The sequence below is a fragment of the Astatotilapia calliptera genome, chromosome 3 (assembly GCF_964374335.1).
Source record: "Astatotilapia calliptera chromosome 3, fAstCal68.1, whole genome shotgun sequence".
In the NCBI taxonomy this organism is placed as follows: domain Eukaryota; kingdom Metazoa; phylum Chordata; class Actinopteri; order Cichliformes; family Cichlidae; genus Astatotilapia; species Astatotilapia calliptera.
This window is the reverse complement of record NC_137424.1, coordinates 53,500,020-53,518,687: the sequence shown is the minus strand read 5'-3', so window position 1 is coordinate 53,518,687 and position 18,668 is coordinate 53,500,020. Positions and strand designations below refer to the sequence as shown.

The 18,668-nt window shown below is 42.6% G+C and overlaps 1 pseudogene; it reads left to right on the top strand.

Moving 5' to 3' along the window:
- Positions 1-603: 603 nt before the first annotated feature.
- Positions 604-18,646, top strand: LOC113014250 (GTPase IMAP family member 8-like; annotated as a pseudogene).
- Positions 18,647-18,668: the final 22 nt, after the last annotated feature.

Below are 18,668 nucleotides of genomic sequence, written 5' to 3'. Positions count from 1 at the left end.
CAAAAACCTGTACATTATGCCAGCAGTGTCCAAGCACTCTTCCCCCCCCCCCTGCAATGGCTCTGCACTTTGGGAGCTACTAGTGTGACACTGCATGAAATGAACTGCTATTATAAATTGTGTCTTTCTGTAGTTGAGGTGTGGAGATCGATAGCAGCTGGTTCACTAAAACGTGCCCTGCAGTGAAAATGTTTAACCAAGAGCTGGTTCCTCTGAGGGGACAGAGCCTGCATGCAAGACTGTGAAAGCAACAGATACATCAATATTAAAAACAAAGTTTGTGACTATCTGTCAGTGCTCAGAGCTCCACACTTACACAGTTTGAACACCCAGATTAGAGATGAGCTCTCCTCTTTTTTCTTTAAATACTCCCAAAACAAAACATGCACAAAGTATGAACTCATCTCTCATACAAAAGTAACTCAATTTGAATGACATGTAACCATCAACTAACTGTTTCTGTTTCCTTCTGACCTTTTTGCCCCACCTCTCAGATATGTTTCCACACATTCAAACACTGCAAAGTGATAAACAAGAAACTGCTGAGCAGCAGAACATTAGCAGACACAGAAAATCACCCATTACCTGCCCGTAAAAGACAACATGGCCAGCAAATACGCTCGCCTTGGTGAGTATATTTAAAAAGACTAATCTATAACATGAATTTCATATAAAAGGGTAATAAAACTCAACATTCTCTGATTCTAGTCGTTATTAGAGTTTATCTTCTTGTTTGATCTCTTCCTCTAACAATTTCTGTTCATCTTTGGCATCTTTGATGGTTCTCTAAACACTTTGTAAGATAACTCTTTATTGCACAGTCATACCCAGTACAATAGTACAACAAAAATGGAAACTGTCCCACGTTGGACAACTAAACACAACACAGTAACTTAAAGTGGATTTTTTTTAAGTGCAAGAAAGGTATGAGCAAAGGAATGACTTAATAAATAAGAGAATGAGTGTATGTTTATTGCATATTGCTCTTATTATTATTAATGTTATTGTTATTATTGCCCCCCCCCTTTTTTTTTTTTTTGGAAAAGAATTGCTTTTTAAGTAATATAGTCAACAGTTTCTTGATGACACAAGAAGAAGTAAAATAAGATTTGAACACATTTACATTAAACCTGCTGAGAGGAATGAAGTGATGAAGGTGTTTTCTTGTTCGTCTCACTCAACATTTGTTCTCTTCACTGATAAACATTCAGCACTCTGAAACAGGAAGCATAGGGCAGCAAACTCCTGTGAAACAGTTTTGAGGTTTCATACGTATCTATTTCAACACCTCCCCTTGTGGTTTGGGCAGCTTGCACTAATCTAGCATCTCTAATCAACAGCACATTAATGCTGCACCCACCAAATCTACAACTCCAGTTCCAGTGCAATAGTTAGCAAATCTCACACACCCAGAATTATTTACAATAGAACATAGAAAACATACCACGTTTAAAATGAGAAACTTTACAATATCTGTGTGCATTTTTTAATAGGACAATGGCGACAAAAATCAAATGGGGGACCTTGACACTGTCTTAGTTCCCAGCACATTTGTCCATATTCCTACAGAGTCAGGCGCCTACTGGTTAGGAGTCCTCAAACACTGAAATAGTTAAATGTAAAGGAGAAGGAAGACATACAGATATTGGAGACAGCAGCTGGACACAGAGGCAAAATCTACAATAGCTGACACAGCAAGAAGGTTACTGGTTCAAAACTTGGCAGTGATCTTTTTTTCTGGCTTTTGCATGATCTCCTTGTACCTGAATGGGTTTTCCCCAGTTACTCCAGCTTCCTTCTACCATCCAGAGACATGGTTACTAGGTTAATTGTGTGACAAATAACATTTGAATTAGAGTTGGTGATTTCATATATTCTGTGGATGTGAGGTCGATGAAATGCCTGAAGAAAGATGACAAAGTGCTCTATGAGTGTATGATTAATGTGTGAATTGTTAAAAGCACTTTAAGTGGTCTTCGAGTAAGACAAGAAAATACCTACATGAATGCCAGAAAGTTCTATTCATTTTCACTTACAGTAGAATTTATTTTGATCATTATTACTCTTATGTTTTCCCCTTTTGGATGAAGCAGAGTATAATATTCCATAAAAAAAGATTTTTTTTCACCAAAAACAAATCTAAAATCCATCTTACCTGCTATGTGAGACATTAATTAAAGATTCATCATCCAGTTGTTCATGTCAGATAGGCTACTTATCCATTCTAAATAGACTTCCAGTTCAAAGTTTGGTACAAATGCTTATATATAAAGAGTAGCTAACAGCAATCTTTAAACATCTGGGAACAAAGGAGAACAGTTCTGAACATTTTGGAGAGAAATGTTGTCCCAATCTTTTGTGATATAAGATTCTTGTTGTGCAACAGTTCTGGATCTTCTTGACTGTATTTTAATTTTATGATGCTCAAAATGTTTAAAGTTGGTCTGGACTGCAGGCAGGCTGGTTCAGCACATGGACTCTTCTAGTTGTGCTGTTGTAATAGATGCAGTATGCAGTTTAACATTGTCTTGCATTAATATTCAAAGTGGTCTCTGAAAAATATGTTGTCTGGATGTAGCTCTAAAACTTGTATATACTTTTCAGCATTGACGGGGTCTTTCCAGATGTGCAAGCTGTTAGTTTTATAGGTACTAATGTACCACCTGTCTGGGTATATTTTGGCAGACTGTGTGGAGAGAGAAAGAGGACCCAAATGCAGACACTTGAGGCGTGAGTGAGGTGGAACAGAAGGCAAGCTGTTTATTGCAGGTTGATAACCGACATACAAAACAAAAGGCAGGAAGGGAACTCACTAAGACTAAACTGGGAAAACTAAACTAAACACACAAGCCCTGGAAAAAATGAACATGGAAACATGAAGACCTGGAAATATGGAGCCTTGAAAACATGGCGTGAAGACACAGACGACGTGACAAAGAATGAATGGCAGCCTAACACGTAAATAGTAGGGGTGCAACGATACACAAAATTCACAGTTCGGTTCGATACTTTGATGTCACGGTTCGATATTTTTTCGATACAAAAAAATGTTCATGCATTTTTAATTTGTCATTTATTAAAATTACAAATATATATTTTAACTCAAAAGTACAGTTTTTAAATTTAATGTTGCTGAAACAACAAAGTAATAAAAAAAAAATCTATCTGATTGAGGAATCACTCATCTTTGGAAAAGATGAGTTTATTACAGAGAAATGGCTCTTTCCAAAACAAAAGCTATACTATACGCTTCTTCTGGGCTATATTCTCAGCAGCATATTAACCATATCAGGTCCCCATAAGGAGAATCATGTGCTAACGGCTGTCTAAATGACTCGGGTAAAGTTTGTAGCATGCGTGCTTGTTGTTTTTGTCTGCTTCCACTTGTCTTTGCACTAGGATGATGTCGGAGTAAATGTGCAGTCATATTCGTTGTGTGCTGTCAGTGTTAATCTGAAATGACGTTAACGCCACAACACGGCAAATCTCCATTAACGAGCTACCACGGATTGCCCCGTGCGTGGGGCTGGACAGCGTCAACACGTTAACGAGCAAACTGCGCTAACGCAGTAGTTCCCACCCATGTAATTGAGCATTGCGTGGCACATCCGACATACTGTTTTACTTTTGTCCGTGACACACTTACCTTCAGCGTCATACTTCACATGAAGACCAAAATAGTTCCAAAGGCCAGATCTGAATGAGGGTGGGGGAGGTTCAATTTGCCATGTTGCAACGAGCTTAGCTTCTGTCTTGCTAGCTTGTGCTGCGCTCAGTGGATCTGCGCTCGACAGTGCAGCCTAGGCGGAGTAGTGGAACGCAGATCCACTGAGCGCTCAACACAGACAGCATCGTCAGAAGAAAAGTTGATAAAAGAAATAAAAAAATTTGTATTGTTCAATACATATGCGTACTGAACCAAAAGCACTGTATCAAACGGTTCAATATCGATACAAGTATCGTTGCACCCCTAATAAATAGACATGAGGTTCATGAAGAAAAAAGAAACCCATGGGGAGCACAGGTGGGATGAATGAACATAATGACAAGACAGGGGGAAGCAAACTGTACGCAATGAACATGGGACGCAAAACTGTCAAAATAAAACAGGAAGCACAGAGACATAGACCTAAGACGTAACAGCAGGGAAATAGAAACGGGAGATGGGACATAGACATAATTAAAAAGCAAACACATAGGGCCAGGGAGAACCCACATGACGGATTGGGGGACATGGAATGAGATGCAAGAGGAAACATGTAAACAAGGGGAGGAGAGGAGAGAGAGGGAGACAAAGACATCACTGAGACACACAAAGGGCGAGGGAGACTTAAACACCGAGGACATGACAGACTCACACACTGAAGACATTGGAGGAACCTAAACAGAGAAGAACTAAATAGGGAAACATAGAGAACTCAAACAGAACTAACTAACTAATAGGTTAAACTCTATACCATAGAAACTAGAACATAATACAAAAGGGCACAAAACTCAAAATGCTGGATCAAAAGACCCACGAAATGACACCTCTGGACCACTAGAGTAACTTTGCCTCTCTAAGATGCTTTTTGTATGTCCAATAAAACAATTTGTGTTGCCAGTTAATCTAACTAGTTGCAAAATGTTCCTCAAGCTGTTTCTTTTTCAGTACCACTTACTTTTCCAGCCTTTCGTTTCCCCTGTCTCAACTTTTTTGAGACATGTTGCTGACATCAAATTAAAAATGAGTCAGTATTTTTGTGAAATAGTAAAATATCACAATTTAAATATTTGATATGTTGAATAAAATATAAATATGGGTTTATAAAATTACTACTGTCACAACCTTTTAAGTTCCAAAACAGAAAAATAGTCCATGAAAAGGCCATGGGTGGCAACGGGTGGTTTATTTCAGAACACACTTCCAACTTGATTCTTTGAAAATATATGGTGTTTATTTCGTGGTAAAATGTTACGTTCTGTGAGGCTGTGGGAGTGTGTGGGTGGGGTGTTTGCCCACTCTCCCCGCCTCCACCCCTCTTGCCACTCCTACCCCTCTCTGTCTCTCTCACTCTCCTCTCTCCCCAGGACACAGCTGCTGCTGATTAGCCTCGTTTGCCACCTGACTCCAGTCAGCAATCATCCTCTGAGGCTATTTAAACTGGGGATGAGCTGTGAGCAGGGTGGCTTTTTTCCTCGGTGGCTCTACGCGTTTTGGTGCTAGATGTTGGACAGACAGCCTCTTTCTGACCAGTGAGCAGACGGGCTTGTGGGCCCTGAGAGTGTCTCCCCGTGGTGGGGAGTAGGGTAGGAAGTGTGGGAAGTGCCTCCTTTTTTATTGTGTTTGTTTGGTAGTCCTCCTGCCTTTCGTGGCTGCGAGCGTTTTCTTTGTTTCTTTGGCGTTGTTGGTAAGACGGCGTTGCCGGCCCTTTAAGTTAATGTTAATGTCGTTTGTAATCCACCTGTACCATTTCGTAATAAAGTTCTATTAATACAGAACAACTCTGTCTGTTTTCCTTTTCATTCTGATTCCGGACTCATTTGTTACTGGTCCCCTCACTCATATGCCTAGACCCCTTCGGGGGGAACGTAACATAAAATATAAACAAAAAATCAACCCAATAATTCCTTACAATTTAAACATAAACGAAAGTTAACTTAATCTGATTCCACAAGTTCAAAAAGTGGCCAAAAATCATTTTAAACCTACCCGTTGTCCCACCTGACATTTGGCAAACAAAACACAAAACATTTCCACCACACCCCCACAGTGTGCTCTTAATACCTTATTTAATGGCAGGGTCTGAAAGTTACCAAACTAATCATTTTTCCAAAACTTTTAAAAAAGTAAAATTAATTGCAAATTTAGATAGCAAAACTGGGTAAATATATTCTTACTGTTTTAAAGAAAAAACAAAAATGAATACAAATTATATTTCATACAAATTTAACAAAATTGCCGCAACAACTGCATCCTGTTATTATTTAATTTGACACACCCTCGCCACTTCTTTTTATTGGTGTTGTACTTCTCTGACAAGGATACATGTGCAAATGCAGTCCTGTTATTTCTATACAGCTCTTTAACTTCAGGTTTGTTTTTAGGGGTTTTTTTTGGTGCAGAAATAATTTCCTGGAAAATTAGTTAGTGCCCACCTGACCCCCTCAGAATAAGCTTTCTTGTTTCCCTTTTCTTTTTCTTTTTTCAGTACAAAATATTTAGTAGATTTAAGGGAAAATAATAATAATAATGGATACTTTATTGATCCCCATGGGGAAATTACTTGTTTTTCTCTGCATTTGACCCATTCACTCTGTGAAGCAGTGGGCAGCCCACTAAGCAGGCGCCCGGGGAGCAGTGTGTAGGGACGGTACCTTGCTCAGGGGTACCTCAGGGTAGCCGTTAAGTGGATTCGAACCGCCGACCTTCCGATCATGGGGCGACCACTTTACCTACTGAGCTATCCCTGCCCCTGTTAAATTTTACATTCAGTCTACAAACAACACAAGTCTTCCTTATACTGAACCTGCCTTTACCTTTTCACCAGAGCAAGAAGAACCAAAGGAACCAGAGAAGCCAGAATTAAGGATTTTGCTTCTTGGGAAAACTGGAGTTGGAAAGAGTGCTTCAGGAAACACCATCTTAGGAAAAGGGAATGCTTTTGGATTGACATCATCAGAGTGTCAGAAGGAAACAGGAGAGTTTGATGGTCAAAAGCTGGCTGTAATTGATACTCCAGGTCTGTGTAACTCCAGTAAAACTGAAGAGGAGTTAACAGCAGAGATGGAGAGAGCCATCTGCTTTGCTGCTCCTGGTCCTAATGTGTTCCTGGTTGTGATTCAGGCCAACAAATACACAGAAGAAGATCAAGAAACAGTGAAAATGGTTCAGAAGATGTTTGGAAAAAGGTCAGTATGTTCCACATTAGTCTTGTTCACCCATGGAGATGACCTGAAGTCAGATGGAGACACCATAGAAGAATTAATCAGTAAAAATCCAGCTCTCAGTGACTTCATCAGTCAGTGTGGTGGAGGATATCATGTTTTTAACAACACAGACAAGGATCCCTGTCAGGTCAGAGAACTGCTGGAGAAGATTAACACAATGGTTCAGAGAAATGGAGGAAGATACTTCACCATTGAAATGTTCAGAGAGGCTGATCTAAGGATTGTTCTTATTGGGAAAACTGGAGGTGGGAAGAGTGCATCGGGAAACACCATCTTAGGAGAAAAAGCTTTTAAATCCTCATCATCTTTTTCCACAGTAACATCAGAGTGTCAGAAGAAAACAGGTCTGTTTGATGGTCAAAAACTGGCTGTAATTGATACTCCAGGTTTATTTGACACCAGAAAAACTGAAGAGGAGGTGAAGGAAGAGATCAGTAGCTGCATCTTCCTTGCTGCTCCTGGTCCTCATGTGTTCCTGGTTGTGATTCAGGCCAACAGATTCACAGAAGAAGAACAAGAAACTGTCAAAATCATCAAGAACATGTTTGGAGAACAGTCAGCATGTTACACTATGGCCTTGTTCACCTACGGAGACAATCTGGAGAGGGATGAAGTCACCATGGAAAACATGATCATGATAATCCAGCTCTCAGTGGCTTCATCAGTCAGTGCGGTGGAGGATATCATGTCTTTAACAACATCAGAGTGTCAGAGGAAACATGTCAGTTTGAAGGTCAAACATTGGCTGTAATTGATACTCCAGGTCTGTATGAAACTAAACTAACTAAAGAGGAGGTGAAGAGAGAGATTGTTAGATGCATGTCCTTTGCTGCTCCTGGTCCTCATGTGTTCCTGGTTGTGATCCAACCAAACAGATTCACCAAAGAAGAACAAAAAACTGTGAAAATCATTCAGAAGATATTTGATGAAAAAGCAGCTGATTACATGATGGCCTTGGTAATCCATGAAGATGATGTGAATAAAGACACCATAGAAGAAGCAATCAAACATCCAGATCTCAATGACATTATCAGTCAGTGCCGTGGAGGATATCATGTTTTTAACAACAGAAACAAGGATCCCTCTGAGGTCAGAGAGCTGCTGAAGAAAAGCAACACAATGACTGAGAGAAATGGAGGATGCTGCTACACCACCAGAAAGTTTGAAGAGGCAGAGAAAGCCATAAAAACAGAGATGGAACAACTTCAGAAAGAAAATCCAAAGATGACGGCCAAAGAAACAAGATACAAAGCAGAAAGAAGGAACGCGTTTACTCTGGGAAATTGGGATGACATTATTGTTGGAGCTGCTGCTGGAATTGGCATTGAAGTTGCTCTTGGAGCTGGTTTTGGAGGTATAGGGGCTCCAGTGGGGGCTGCAGTAGGTGCTGCAGTTGGAGCTGCTGTGGGATTTAGAGCAGTAAAAGTCTCGGTCGTTGTGTCCTTGGGCAAGACACTTCACCCATTGCCTGCTGGTGGTGGTCAGAGGGCCCGGTGGCGCCAGTGTCCGGCAGCCTCGCCTCGGTCAGTGCGCCCCAGGGTGGCTGTGGCTACAATGTAGCTTGCCATCACCAGTGTGTGAATGTGTGTGTGAATGGGTGGATGACTGGATATGTAAAGCACTTTGGGGTCCTTAGGGACTAGTAAAGCGCTATATAAATACAGGCCATTTAAAAGCAGTAAAAGCTGCAACTTTGAAAATGAAACTGAATGATTGTGTTACACAGTAATCAATGTTTATCAACAGCTGAATGAAAGTCAATTAACAAGACACTAGATAAAAATAATAACAGTAGCATTCACCTATTTATTTGAGTATGTGTTAGAAAGAGAATAAAAAGTCACCCAAAGAAGAAAGACAAAATATGTTAACGATAAGTATCTTTGGCACAACTGAGTTATTATTGCTCCAAAGAAGTTGGTATTGGAATTGGAGTGCATCTTACTCCTGGTGCTAAAGTAAAAAAAAAAAGGCAGCATTTAGATTACGTAAAATGAGTTTTGAAGCTGCGGTCTCACATTTAGTTTGATCTCTTGCATGATGTAATATGAATGAAACAGATTAAATTTACTAATCAAGATTGTTTTCTGTTCTAACAAAGAAACCTGAATGAACCAGTTCACCTTGATGAACTGAGATGTTTGAGCTGATCAAACTGTGACGTTAAAGAACAGCAAGCATTTATTTAATTTTTTCTTCACTGTGATTGTGACCTACACCCATTTTTACACCTTGGCTCGTGTAATTAGCTAAAGGATCAATAGTCAATGTCTCTCTTGGAGGACATTCCCACGGGGCTTAAATCTGTGGCTTTCACCATTTGAACTTAGAACTGAAGAAGCTTCTTGGAGGAGAGGTGAAATGCTTTCAAGCAACTTAAAGAAGTCCAGATGCTTCGAAAAAAAATGTATTCAGTGATTTGATGGAACAAAGCAAAACAAAGTTAACAGTTAAGTGAAAATAATTGCACACAGAGGAATAGTAAAACTGCATCGGCCATCATGATGAATCAGTTTGTTTGGTTTCATGCAGCAGCACCACCTGCTGGACAAACTCTGACCTGCAGTCAAACTTCAAACAAAGTAGAAATATTTCATTCATCTCTGAACTTCAAGTGTGTGATCATCTCTGCAGTGGCATGTCTAGAAAATTTTTGTTGGGGGGGCCAGGTAGGGGCACAGATTTGGAGAAGGGTGGCAGATGTAATTGGCAGATAATGTTTAAAAAAAAAATTCTACCAACCGTTAACCATAATTCAATAACCCTGTAAACCTAATAACCGAATGCGCTTTTAACTCTTATTAGAATGAGATTTTAACCACTACGGTGCAAAGTTTTTAGATACTGCATTGATAAAGTACAAGAGATACAATCAGTCAGTGTTTATTCAGCATTCAAGGACAGCAATATTTGCATAGTATTTTTACTGACATATAGTGCACATATGTTTTGGGCAAAAACATTTTTGAATATTAAAATATGAACATTTGTAACAAACAATTGACAAATTAGCCAATGCCAATGTAAAACTTTATCTGCCTGTTAAAAAAAGAAGATAATCTTCTCACAAACTGGTGTTTGATTTTGAAACAGGAAAAAAGTGGGGAAACAACTGAAAAGACTAACATTTGAATAAAACCTGAAAGCAAGTAAATACTTTCTATGCTGCCTTATGGTAAACTTTGGTAATATTGATAAAGAACAACACTGGCTGATGATGAAATACAGTCAGCTGGCATGGTGACAATGCCAGTATTAACCTGCAGGGCTGGACTGGGACAGAAAATCGGGCATTTTGACTAGAGACCGGCCCACCAGGTATTAAAGCCATAAAGACTTTGAATGAAAACAAATGCTGTTGTGACAGTGCCCATATGGAAAAGAAATAGTAAAAACTTATATGACTTAACTTATGAAAGTAGCCACTTTCTCATTACTTTCATATATTGTTTTAGTAAGTATCCAAAACATACAAGTTTCATTATATAATTTTTCAAGGGATCTTATCTGTTTTTACTCTTGTATGCTTTTCATACAAGTTTCACACAAGACAGATACAAACTTTATAAGATTTATATATATCTTTTCCATATGTACACTGTCTTGTTGGTATATGTATGATTTCTATACATTTTACGTCAGATAAAAACTTTGGTTGTAAGATTTAGATAATTATTTAATAAAAGCTAGATATTTTAAATGAGAATAAGAAAGAAAAGTATTTCTTTGTGCCCCCCTTTCCCTGTTAATGCCCTACCTGGCCCCCTGGCAAAACTTTGCTAGACCCGCCCCTGCACAGTTACCAGCTGTCAGCTACTTAGAAAAGGATCCTGGTGTTATTTGTCTCTCAGAAACAGTTCATAACTTCCCTTCAACTCATTCATGTCACCTAAAAGGTAAACCTGTTTCTCCATCACTGTTCAGCTCTGATGATCCAGTAAGGACATCTCCTGGTTTCATCTTCATGTTTCCCTCTCACCACATATCCAAACCGACATCATGACCAGCAGCTTTACAGCTGTGGCTCCAGCAAACATCAGCTGATACTAGAAATTCCATCCATCCATCCATCTTCATCCGCTTTGTCCGGGGCCGGGTCGCGGGGGCAGCAGCCTAAGCAAAGAGGCCCAGACCTCCCTCTCCCCAGCCACCTCCTCCAGCTTGTCCGGGGGAATACCAAGGCGTTCCCAGGCCAGCCGAGAGATATAATCTCTCCAGCGTGTCCTGGGTCTGCCCCGGGGCCTCCTCCCGGTGGGACATGCCTGGAACACCCCACCCAGGAGGCGCCCAGGGGGCATCCTTGTCAGATGCCCGAACCACCTCAGCTGGCTCCTTTCGATGTGGAGCAGCAGCTGCTCTACTCTGAGCCCCTCCCAGATGGCTGAACTTCTCACCCTATCTCTAAGGGAGAGGCCAGCCACCCTTCGGAGGAAGCTCATTTCTGCCGCTTGTATCCGCGATCTCGTTCTTTCGGTCACTACCCACAGCTCGTGGCCATAGGTGAGGGTAGGGACGTAGATCGACCGGTAAATTGAGAGCTTCGCTTTTACACTCAGCTCCCTCTTCACCACGACGGACCGGTGCAGCGTCCGCATTACTGCAGCTGCAGCCCCAATCCGTCTGTCGATCTCCGGCTCCCTTCTCCCATCACTCGCGAACAAGACCCCGAGATACTTGAACTCCTCCACTTGGGGCAGGAACTCATCCCCGACCCGGAGTGGGCACTCCACCCTTTTCCGGCTGAGAACCATGGCCTCAGATTTGGAGGTGCTGATCCTCATTCCCGCTGCTTCACACTCGGCTGCGAACCGTTCCAGTGCGAGCTGGAGGCCTTCACCCGATGAAGCCAACAGAACCACATCATCTGCAAAAATCAGAGATGAGATTCTGAGGCCACCAAAGCGAAAGCCCTCCGCCACTTGGCTGCGCCTAGAAATCCTGTCCATAAAAATTATGAACAGAACCGGAGACAAAGGGCAGCCCTGGCGAAGCTCATCACCCACCAGGAACGAGTCCGACTTATTGCCGGCAATGCAAACCAAGCTCTTGCAACGGTTGTATAGGGATCGAATGGCCCGTAGCAATGGGCCAGACACCCCATATTCCCGCAACACCTCCCACAGGACACCCCGAGGGACACGGTCGAATGCCTTCTCCAAGTCCACAAAACACATGTAGACTGGTTGGGCAAACTCCCATGCACCCTCAAGTATCCTGGAGAGGATAAAGAGCTGGTCCAGTGTTCCGCGACCAGGACGAAAACCGCATTGTTCCTCCTGTATCCGAGGTTCGACTAACGGACGAACTCTCCTTTCCAGCACCCTGGCATAGACTTTCCCAGGGAGGCTGAGCAGTGTGATCCCCCTGTAGTTGGAACACACCCTCCGGTCCCCTTTCTTAAAGATGGGGACCACCACCCCGGTCTGCCAGTCCACAGGTACTGCCCCTGATCTCCACGCAACATTGCAGAGGTGTGTCAACCAAGACAGCCCTACAACGTCCAGAGCCTTCAGGAACTCGGGGCAGACCTCATCAACACCAGGGGCTCTGCCACCAAGGAGTTGTTTAACTGCCTCAGTGACCTCGCCCCCGGAAATTGGCGGGTCACTCCCCTCATCCCCAGACTCTGCTTCCTCCTCGGAAGACGTCTCAGTGGGATTAAGGAGGTCCTCGAAGTATTCCTTCCACCGTCTGACAATTTTCTCAGTCGACGTCAGCAGCGCTCCGCCAGCACTATACACAGTGCAGGTAGAGCACCGCTTTCCCCTCCTGAGACGTCTGACGGTTTGCCAGAATCTCTTCGAGGCAGTCCGAAAGTCTTTTTCCATGGCCTCTCCGAACTCCTCACACACCCGAGTTTTTGCTTCAGCCACTGCCCGAGCCGCATTCCGCTTGGCCTGTCGATACCTGTCGGCTGCCTCCGGAGTCCCACAGGCTAACCAAGCCCGATAGGACTCCTTCTTCAGCCTGGTGGCTCCCTTCACCTCTGGTGTCCACCATTTGGTTCGGGGATTACCACCACGGCAGGCACCCACCACCTTGCGGCCGCAGCTCAATGCAGCAGCTTCGGCAATGGAGACTCTGAACATGGTCCATTCGGATTCAATGTCCCCAGTCTCCCTCGGAATGCTGTCGAAGCTCTGCCGGAGGTGTGCGTTGAAGATCCCGCGGACTGGGGCCTCTGCTAGACGTTCCCAGCACACCCTCACTACGCGTTTAGGTGCACCAGGTCTGTCCAGCGTCCTCCCCCGCCACCTGATCCAACTCACCACCAGGTGGTGATCAGTTGACAGCTCAGCCCCTCTCTTTACCCGAGTGTCCAGAACATATGGTCGCAGGTCTGCTGATACGATTACAAAATCGATCATCGACCTACGGCCTAGAGCGTCCTGGTGCCACGTGCACTTATGGACACTCTTATGTTCGAACAGGGTGTTCGTTATGGCCAAACTGTGGTTAGCACAGAAGTCCAATAACAGAGCACCGCTCGGGTTCAGATCAGGGAGGCCGTTCCTCCCAATCACGCCCCTCCAGGTCTCGCTGTCGTTACCCACGTGAGCATTGAAGTCTCCCAGCAGGACAACAGAGTCTCCAGGTGGAGCACCCTCCAGCACACCCCCCCCAGGGACTCTAAGAAGGCTGGGTACTCTGAACTGCCACTCGGCGCATAAGCGCAGATGACAGTCAGGACCCGTTCCCCGACCCTAAGGCGCAGGGAACAAACCCTCTCGTCCACCGGGAAAAACCCCAACGTACCGGCAGCAAGCCGAGGGGATATTAGGATACCCACCCCAGCCCGCCGCCTCTCACCAGGGGCAACTCCAGACTGAGACAGAGTCCAGCCCCCTCTCCAGGAGACTGGTTTCAGAGCCCAAGCCATGTGTAGAGGTGAGCCCGACTATATCTAGCCGGTACCTCTCAACCTAGAGGTACTAGAAATTAATATTAAATAAATTCTAACAACAGCTGATCAAGCTTAAAAGTGCTGCTGTTGTTTAGCGCGACATCCGCTGGTTTCTTGTTTCTGGCGCAAAGTGGGCGATAAATAAACAAGAGAGAAAAGTCGATCAGCTGATCATTGATCAGTTTCATGATTGAAGTAGCAACAGGAGAGGGAGGGTGAGAGGATGAGAGAAGAAGAGGCAGCTGTGCAGCGTAAACACAGAATAACTCCAGCTTTGTGTCTTTTTTTCATTATAGCGAAAGTCCGGGACGAACTGCGTCTCTTCTCAGCTCAATACGAAACGTGTAATATTTTCTCTGAATGAGGGACCATTCCATTTTTTAAGGAGCCGTTGGCAACTCTACTAACTAACCTTATGAATAAAATAAAGTTCACTATTAGTAACATCATAGCACCCACCCAGCTGTACTGTATAAAAACTCCGTCAAGCTGGCTAGAACGCAGTACGAGTTATTGCAACTGACGGTAAAAAGTCAGCACAACAAAAATAAACTCCACCTAAACTTGGTTTATATCTGACCCAGATAGACTGCAGGTCATAACTTCTTACCTGAAGTTCAGTTCACCTGACACTCGGACTGGTGGCTGCCTCGGGGCTCTCCTCCTGCCTCCTCTTCCCTCATCCACCTGCTGGCCTCTGTGGAAGCCCCGCCATAGCCACCACCAAACAACTGAGTTATTTTTACACATCGACCTGCATCTGGCCAATCCACCACCTCTCACTGTTCATGCCATTACAAAAAAAAAAAAAGTCACCGGGCATATGCCCGGTATGCCCGATGGCCAGTCCAGCTATGTTAACCTGCAACCAAATCTGCAGCTCCATACAGCAATGTTACGACTTAGATTACATCTTATAACTCATAACTCTTATGTTAGCTCCCCTCAGTAGCATACTGTCTGAAATATTCGACGGCTGCAATAATTCTTTAAGTGTTATTTTTTCTTTGGTATTCTAATTTCACCGAAGTTTACTAAACTCAACAAACTTAATATTACTTACCGGGACATTTATTCTGTCCTCATTTTCTTTCGAAAAATTGTTTCCTGCAGTACCGTCTTTCGTGCTTGGCTCTCCTACCTTTGCTAACGTGATGCACATAGTGCAGAAGCCGATGCTGCATTCACTTACACTCGAATATCTCGGACGTAATTTACGACATAACGACATAACGGTATCTCACTGGCGTCACTGTCGCCAGTGAGATACCGTAAAAAGGGCTACGGTGCGTTACCATAATTTGTCCAAGAGTATTATACCACACCAGCAAAAAACGGTATCATCCTGCAGAACGGTAAGCTACCGTAACACGGCGTCACAGTATGACGCTGGCAACAGTGACGCCAGTATGTTACCGTAAAGTGGCGATGAAAAGTCTAACAGTGTAGTTCTGATTCTGGTTCTGTCTTGGTTAAATACCAAGTAGTCCTGATTTTGAACTGTTGTAGTCCTGTTTTAATTCCGGATCAATTCTGGGTCGGGTTGAATTTGTATTTAGTATTTAGTATTTATTTATTTATTGTCATTGTCAAGAACAATGAAATTGCGTTTGGGGCTTCCATACAACCCAAAAAAAAGAAGAAAATAATAAATACCCCTTAAAACCCAAGTGTACATATTTAACCCAGTGTGACTCCAATGCAATAAGACAATCCTTAGCAATAATGTTCGTAGAAATTCAGACAAAGACCTGAGAAACATGACAAAATACAACAATGCAACCCATTCAATTGGGGTTTAGTCCGCGTGTCTTGATACAGCCCCGACTTTGTTCTGCCTTGCTGCTTAATTAAAAAACTAGTTTAAGGTGTCCTGCACATGTGATATATATTTTTCCCTATATGAAGTCATTCTTTTTTGAACGAAACTCAAAACAGAGCCTATTAATCTTTCAGTCATTTCAACCCCCCCCCCCCAAAAAAAAAAAAATCCCACATGCATACTACCCTTTTGGGCTAAGCCCCGGGTGTTTCAAATGTCTGGCTCCGCCTCTGTTGACGACAAGAGATTGCCGTGGAAGAGCCTGTTGTCCGTATATTTATATATTTCCGAAATCACATTGTAGTGACGTATACAGAACACAATAAATTATATAATGTAAACAACTACCTCAAAAACAGGTAGAACGATACTTTTGTATCGTTTATTGTAAATGGCCTGCATTTGTATAGCGCTTTTCTAGTCCATAGGACCCCAAAGCGCTTTACACTACATTCAGTCATTCACCCATTCACACACACTGGCGATGGTAAGCTACATTGTAGCCACAGCCGCCCTGGGGCGCACTGACAGAGGCGAGGCTGCCGGACAAAGGCGCCACCGGGCCCTCTGACCAACACCAGTAGGCAAACATGGGGTTAGTATCTTGCCCAAGGATATTTGACATGCAGCCAGGAGGCAGCCTGGGATCGAACCACCGACCTTCTGATTAGTGGCTGACCTGCTCTGCCACCTGAGCTACAGCCACAGTAGTATTTATTTATTGTATTTACGGAGGGAGTGATGTATGCTGGGTAATGGCACAGCTAGCTACTGGGTGACTTTATTCACCCGCTTCGGCTGTTATCAGTCCATACATTGGGCGTTATTAGCACAAATCAGTCCCATAGATATGGGCCATCTCCTGCTAGATTGTTCAGAAGGTTGTTATCATCCATCCAGATGGAGGATCACTAACAGGAGCGTGGAAGACTCCAGAATCCACTCTGGCTGGAATCCGGTGGATACAGCAGTGTGTACAGGTAAGACCATTTAAACCCTCCTGCCTTCTTGGGACCTTTTTGTGCCACTGCTATGTGTTAAATGGCTGCCATTTCCACTGTGTTCAGTGGAATATAACCAAACTTGCCACAGGATAGTTTTTACCTGTCAATGTTAATATTCCAGTGTGAATTCCTTAAATCAGCCTAAAATGGCTGAGCAGCAGAAATCCCCACACCCATCACCCTGGGGACCATTTTCTGCCCATTGACTTCCATTATAAACGCTATTTTTCAACCCCAAATTATCATCATATGATTTTATTTTTTCTTCTTTTCTTGGATGTCAATGAAGACTCAGGGCCTTGAAGTTTTAATTTTTAAATTGCAAAAAAAATGCAAAAAAAATAATGGCAGGTCAAAATGTATGTTGGTGCCAATCTTTGGTCCATCTAAAGGCCTACTTATAATGACAATCACATATTACTTCAACTGGTTTTTTGTGGAAATATTTAGTTTCGTTTTTTGGTTTTTGGGGCTTATAACACAGGGCGCTCATGTAATAACACTGGGATTTGAAGGGTTAAAACAACGAAAATATAATTAAAACTTTACATGAATATTTCAGGGAGAAGTAGTTTTACAAGGTTGGCTAATTTAAAGTGGAATAAAATATGGATATATGGTCTTTTTATGGCGTGGCTGAGAATGGTCCCTAGGGTGATGGGTGTGAGTTTTTTAAAGGATGGCAGGAGGGTTAAACGGACAGCATTTATAGAATGACTATTAAAAGTCAGCGAGTGTCAATAATGTTGATGAGGTTATGTTAGTAATACACAGAGTGCTAATATAACAGCTTTAAGATGCATTTGTAGATATTATTACATGTTTTACCGTCTTTATGGTGCTAGCTTAAAGTTACGGTGTAAACGTTAGCTTATATTGGAGTAAAGCTGTTACTGTTTAAACGATGTTAGCACAGAAATATTAGCTTCTGTCATGACTAGTAGTAGTAGTATTTATTTATTGTCATTGTCAAGAACAATGAAATTGCGTTTGGGGCTTCCATACAACCCAAAAAAAGAAGAAAATAATAAATACCCCTTAAAACCCAAGTGTACATATTTAACCCAGTGTGACTCCAATGCAATAAGACAATCCTTAGCAATAATGTTCGTAGAAATTCAGACAAAGACCTGAGAAACATGACAAAATACAACAATGCAACCCATTCAATATTATTGTACTGTGAGATATGATATCAGATATGATGAAGTTACTAGTTAATAAAGTTTTCAGTAAAGTGATTAATCGCAGCCACAGATTGACAGTAAATATCTCGATTAGCTTCAGTGCATCTATAATAAATATGTGCAAGTTTCAGTGCTTCGTTTAAACTGTATGATACTTATACTGACCCAGGGTCAGTGTAAAATACAATCCTAGCTGTGTGAACAAAGCCTGGCTCCTTTAATCCTGCATGACAAACCTCAGGATGCAGGTTATTATTACTCTTTCCTGCTGGCACACCTGTCACACCTGAGAGTCAGCTAGAAACGTACAGTGACGTAGACATCATGCAAAGACTGCCGGACTCTGTAATACTGCAAATGATCAGTGACTCAGGTTAACACTAAACTTTAAACGGCACCTCTGTGTCTCTGTGTGCTGAACATTTAGGATTGAGTCAGGCTGCATCAGCTGAAGCTGTTATTTGTATATATCAGTATTTTTTTAATTCAGGTGTGGGGAAAATACGTAAGACTGCAGTGAAGTGATGCACCAGTACTTAAATCTGTACTTAAATCAGACTACTGATCCAGCCACATCAGCCTTTTGTGAGGTCTGTTTAAAGTAGACTAAAAATGAACTGCAGGTTCCTGAGAGGTGGACTGTGAGCACAGAAACACATGTTCATACATACAGCTGCAGCAAACTTACATTAATTTTAAATAGATTTGTTACTCTGATGTCTGTCTCTGTGTTTGTCCTCTGACAGACTGGTGACCTGTCCAGGTGTGCTCTACCTGTGACTACTGGGACAGGCTCTAGCCTCTGTAATAGAAATGTTCTG